Source organism: Chelmon rostratus, chromosome 21 (assembly GCF_017976325.1).
Source record: "Chelmon rostratus isolate fCheRos1 chromosome 21, fCheRos1.pri, whole genome shotgun sequence".
Taxonomy (NCBI): domain Eukaryota; kingdom Metazoa; phylum Chordata; class Actinopteri; order Chaetodontiformes; family Chaetodontidae; genus Chelmon; species Chelmon rostratus.
Window position 1 is genome coordinate 11,525,792 of NC_055678.1, and position 6,000 is coordinate 11,531,791.

The window sequence follows — 6,000 nt, forward strand, 5'->3', positions numbered from 1 at the left end:
GAACAAAGACTGACCAGCCACCTCACTCCAAACACACACTATGCTTTTAAAGGAGAGAAAAAGAGTGGGTGAGAGACGGAGGGAAAAAAGACAATAAGATTGACCTAAATATACCTCATATCACTAAAGCGTAAGAAAGCAGGGACATGCGTTTCTTGTATGTAGTGGAAATATTTGTAGTATAGGTTCGACATATTGTATAATCATTTAACACTGCCTGTGTTTACAATTATAGAGCAAGTGACTTGTCAAAATGCAAATGTATTATTTCTTTTTTTTCTGTAAAAACATCCACGCCAAGTAGTGTTGCATTCTAGATGCCTCATAGAACATTCATTTTTCTCATGTTATATCCCTTATTTTTGTTACTTGCCATAATGTGTTTTGATATGATCTCTAGAAGGATATTGTTTACAAAAATGTACAAAAACACTAAAAATGTGTGTTCTCAATTTTTTTTTTTTTTGAGTTTTTCTCCAGTATGCATGATAAAGACATTTTTGTATGGCTTTTTTTCTGACTGTCACCTCAATACCAAATTTTGTAGCAGAAGCCTCCCCATTCCTTTGTCTTATTTGTTCTAGACCCCTTGTGATATGATTTCCCAGGCTGTACCTGTTATTGAGATGATGAACGGATTAGAGAAGCCAATAAAAACTTTTTGTTACAAAAAAAGTGCATGGTGTGGCACTTCTCTCTCTCAAAACTCACTGAAAATTGCTGATTTCCCCAACATAACAGGTATGACACATTGGCAATTAATGAATCATACTAAGTCTGCTTTTTTACCCAGAAGAAATAGTCTACATTGTTGGATGATACTCGTTGAATATAACCAATTAATCAGGCATAGGTGTCGTAATAAAGCTGTCTTACAGGAGTGTTATGTCTAAGATAACAGCAGCACATAGAACAAAACAGGAGGTAGGAAATAAATTCAGTAAAATATGAAGAGAATACGGGTTTCAAAATGCATGAAGATGAAATGGAAAGTCAAAGTGTAAGACTGAGAAAATAATAATGGCAAAAACAAGGTAGCTGATGAAAACATGCTGTGTATTGAAATATGTCAATAAATGCTTTTTATGTATTCTCCCATGAGCAAACAAGGCTATTTCATAGCAGTGCATTTGCAATGCTGCTTTTTTCAGGAAACAAAGGCATGGACTGTCACAGTTTACGCATTGCTTTTGAGTTACCGCCGACCGAATAATACATAAAATCTGATTTATGAACGAGTCAAGGTTTTGGGCATGCACAAGACAATACAGTGGCCTGACAACGTGAGGAAACACAGGTAGTGTGGGGCCACAGCCACTAGGGGCGCTGCCGTGGAATCTGACAAGCATGGACTGTTTTTGGGGAACAATACGGTTTCAGCCGTACGTGAAATGAATTTAGTTTGTCGTCTCAAGTTTGAAGTGTTGCTCCGTTTCACAGTTGATTCATCGCTTGCACCCTGTGTGTACGTCCAGAGAAATGTAAGTTGTAATGTTTACTTACCGGATATACTGTCCTTGCACTGCTATCATTCTGTATCTGAATGTGTGAGTGGAGTATGAGGAGAACCAAGGTAAAAAAAGGAATGGAATGTGATAACGACGAGAGCTGCTGAGAATACTATAACTGTCCTGCATGCTGCTGCCCATGACACAGCCTCCCAGGCCTGCCCAGCTGAAGTCCTAGCTCCCCAGGGGACCCTGGATAAACCCGAAGCTTATTGCCCCTACTCTAGTTATACACAACACTTCCTGGACCAGGACTTGAACTTTAGGCAACTGACCAAGGAGCAGAAGACTACATGGGTGAAGTCCAGCAACCACTACTGGCACTGTGGATGTCATTACTATGAGTGCCCATTGTTGGTTCTAAGCAAGATATGCACCTCAAGGTCTTACATGATGTGAACCCCTGGGATGCCAGGAACAAGACTGCTGCCAGTTCCAAGGTCTTCTTGAAGAACAGTGACATACTTTGAAATGGTGAACACACCCTGGAGACGTAGGACACTCCTTGTCCAGGATGCCACTTAGAGGCTGCAGCTTCTGAGAACTCTAGAGTCTTGCCCTCAGAACAGCACAGCAAGGCTTGAGGGCGCTACATGCCTCAGTGACGCTCAAAATCTTCCTGACTGGTCAGCCGACAAAGACATTCACCATTGACAGGGCCTTCATGGCAGGTGAGCTTCTGAACACTTTTGTCCAGTGAAGAGACTGCATCACAGATATGAGCACCTCAAGATGCTCCTCCTTCAACCATTCACCAGCGTTCAGCCGGTAACCACCACTGACCACAACCAAACTGGTGTTCAGTAGTTTAGCAGCTTCATTGAAATTTTGAAGGTGACCATGAGGTACCTCTGTTGGGCAGGTGCTGATGGTGAAGAGGCTCACACAGCAGAGGAATTCAAGGAGATAGAACTCTGCAGGCCAAAGTCAGTCGTAGGAGTGAGAAAAGCTGAGGCCTGCTCTTCAAATGTCTAACAATAAGAGCAGTCCATACTGAAGTGCTGTCTAGCATCAATACAGACTGAGGAGATTCATCCTGTGGGAAACTGGCAGAGTTGCTCTGTCAGTGAGGAGGTCAGGACTATCATGGCTGCCTGACTGCCACCGTGGGCTCACTGACAGAGATAGAGGGCATGCTCAACTCAAGCCCTTAGGCTGTGTATCATCTAATGTGGCAGATTCTGATCCAGACTGTGGCCAGACCCCTCAGTACCTCAAGCAGTGTACCACGAATTCCCGCTATGATTCTTAGCTATTGGCACACTCACACCATAAAATTACACTGTGTCTGTCAGAATGCCATCTTTTGAAAGCTGCTTGTTGGGCATCCAAATGCCATAGAGCATTAACTTTGTCCAAGTGCACTTGTCCTTGTAGTTTGGCATGTTTCAAGCTGTAAATACTTTGAGATTGACCTATTTGAACTTTCTGTGAGTAAAATAAGAACGTTTGACATTATTTTCTTTATTGCTGAAATAATTGTTCCAGAAGTTCCCCATTCCTGCTGTAGATTAAACAGTTTCAATTTTAATTCATTTTAATTAACAAAATAAGCATCTACAGCAACACCATACAAGTTAATGCAGCAGTAATATTAATCCCAGAAACATCATATGTTATAGTAAAACACTGACAGGGAACGTTTTACTGAATAATGAGTACTTGTTGTTGATACTTACATACAGCTAGTATTAATATTACTTCATATACTCCTGGAAAATTGCATCATATCATCAAACCTTATTAATTTACACTTACTCAATTAAAGTACTGTAGTAAAAACTATATTTCTCCATTGAAATGTAGTAGATTATAAAGTAGCATAAAATGGAAAAACGTAGCATAAAATGGAAAAACTCAATCAACTCAAAACTATGATACAGTCGTGAGTAAATGTTATGACACTTTGACCATATATTTCAGCATCAACTGTGTCATCCTGTTGTAGTGTATAAAAACAGGTTTAAATAACCTGAAGCAAGGAGCAAACACTGCTCTGTTTATTTGCACTGTTTAATCCAATTTACGTCTCACCCTGCCTTTTTCAGAATAGATGAATAAAAAGTCAGAATCAAGAATGATATACATTACTAGGCTGGGCAATATACACTGTATCTTCCAGATTCAGATGAGGTGGTGTAAATGCAGTTCCAAAAACTGGGGCTTTTAGTGCTCTCTTTTTACAGTTGAAGCTTGTATTCCAACAGAGACAGAAGACACTGAATAACACTGTCTTGCATTACTGTGGCTTCATCTTGCCCCTCCTTTGAGTGAAGCCAGTTTACAGTATGTTATGTGATCCTTTCAGAGATAATGTGTTTTTAATGCAATGGTGAATCATCCTCTCATTTAGACATGAGGCCCTGTTGCCAGAAGATGGAGCCATTACACTGGCATTATAATACCAGTTCCTTGAAATGTTTTGCATGTTATACAAGCTGCCTCCACAATATGCGCTTCACTGTCAAAGATGAACACAATGTTGACAAGATTTTTTTGTTTTCACACTGACTTCACCCTTTAGCTGGGGAAAAATCTGTTTCCTAGATACTGAAGAGACGCTAGAGTGTTGCAGTGTTGTCATGGTCATTGGCTCTTTATCTTTAATGGTGTAGGTCAGCAGCTTCAACCCTGTTTGTTCTGTTTGAACTGTTATTTGTCTCAGTGTAAATAACAAGTGAGCAGCACTCAGCCCAAACATCAGTATACAGATAAGCTAGAAACAGCCCGTAATGACTTTCCCTCACGTAAACCATACAGTAGTTGCCATGTGAAGATACTCAAGATTGAGAGCATTTTAAAATGTTCTCATTAAACATAATGTGGGCTTTTGCAGAATCGTCCAATATTGACATTCTGTGGTGACTTTATGGCTTTTCTGCCTCTTCTTGTGTACTTGTTTCAAGGATTTAAGAGTCCTTTTTACTTAAATCAACAACAAACAATGGACGAGTTAAGGGAAAAATCTGAATGACTCATAAATGATTGAACAAATACATGTTACAGATACAGATACAACTTTGATTCCAAAAAGTTGGTTTTACCAAGTGTTTCTGAGTCCATGTAGCAATATCCTTTAAACAATTGTGAGCGTCCTCTCCATCCTTACTTGTGAACGACTGAACCTTTCAAGGATGCCCCGTCACCTGTTACCAATTAACCTGTTTACCTGTGGAATGATCTAAATTGGTGTTTTTGGAGCTAACCCACAGAGGTTTTAGTCAAAAGAAGCAAACAAGGTTTTTAATTCAATTTTTGAGTTGAGTTGGAGGTTTTAAGATTTATTATTAGACACATGTTAAATACTAAATAGTAGTAATAGTAGTAGTAAATCTATATATATATATATATATATATAAATATTATGAGGAACTGGGAAAAGGTAGGACATTTAAAAAAATGGTTAAAAATAGTTGAAGAAACCATCTCAACGAAAAGCTCATAATTTGAAGGACAACGGGGGAAATGGACATTATTTTAACAAAGCGGCAAATGAATCCATCACCAGAATTGTATGAATGGAAAAATGCAAATTAATTCCCCAAAGTTATCATTTATCATTGTATATCTTTTGCTAGTAAACTGTATTGCCTGCAGGACGACAACAAAATTCATAGAGTTCAAAATACTCATGAATGAAGTCACACTGATTGTTGAACAATATTCCCTCAAATTACATTGTAATATATTCCTTCACTGTACTCCAGTAAACAAACTTGCCACTGGTAAATGATGCATACTTTCTGGCTCCTAATTGGGGTCGGCTTTGGCTCAGGATGTAGAGTGGTTGTCCACTCATCAGAGGGTTGGTGGTTCGAACCCTCAGTAATCTACATGTCGAAGTATTCTTGGGCAAGATACTTAACCCCAACTCCCGATGCTGTGTCATCTGTGTGAGAATGGTGAAAAGCTCATGATGAGCAAGTGACCTTGCGATGTAGTATGAATGTGTGTGAATGGGTTATGCAGACTTTACCATAGCTTTACCATAATTGTTACTGTAGAAGCACAAGAATTACATTTTAATACATTTCAAAACTCAGTTATTATTTAGTTTGTAAGTTAAACCAGAACCTGGACTGGTTGTCTTTTAAGAAGTAAATGGTTTGGTGTGAGAACCTCTAAATCATTTGGGTCATTTAACACTCTTGTTATTGGCCTGCCATTGATAATCACCTCAACTTCGCACAACAATGTCTGGAGGTGTTCATCATCAAGAAGTTGCCGTTTCAGCATCTGGTTAAGAATTTTCCTCACAGAATGTATCTGCCTCTCCTAGATGCCACCCAAATGTGAACCCACTGTTGGGTTAAATATCCAGGTAACCCTTATTGCATGCTCTGAAATGTTTGAATGATTCCAACTTTTCAGTGGTTCACACATGTGTTTCTCTGATCTCATGACAGATACTTTTCCTTTCCTAGCAATGAATCTCCTAAATTAATTTACGCAGGAATCTGTCTCAAGTAAATTGGCAACTTTTATGTGAACC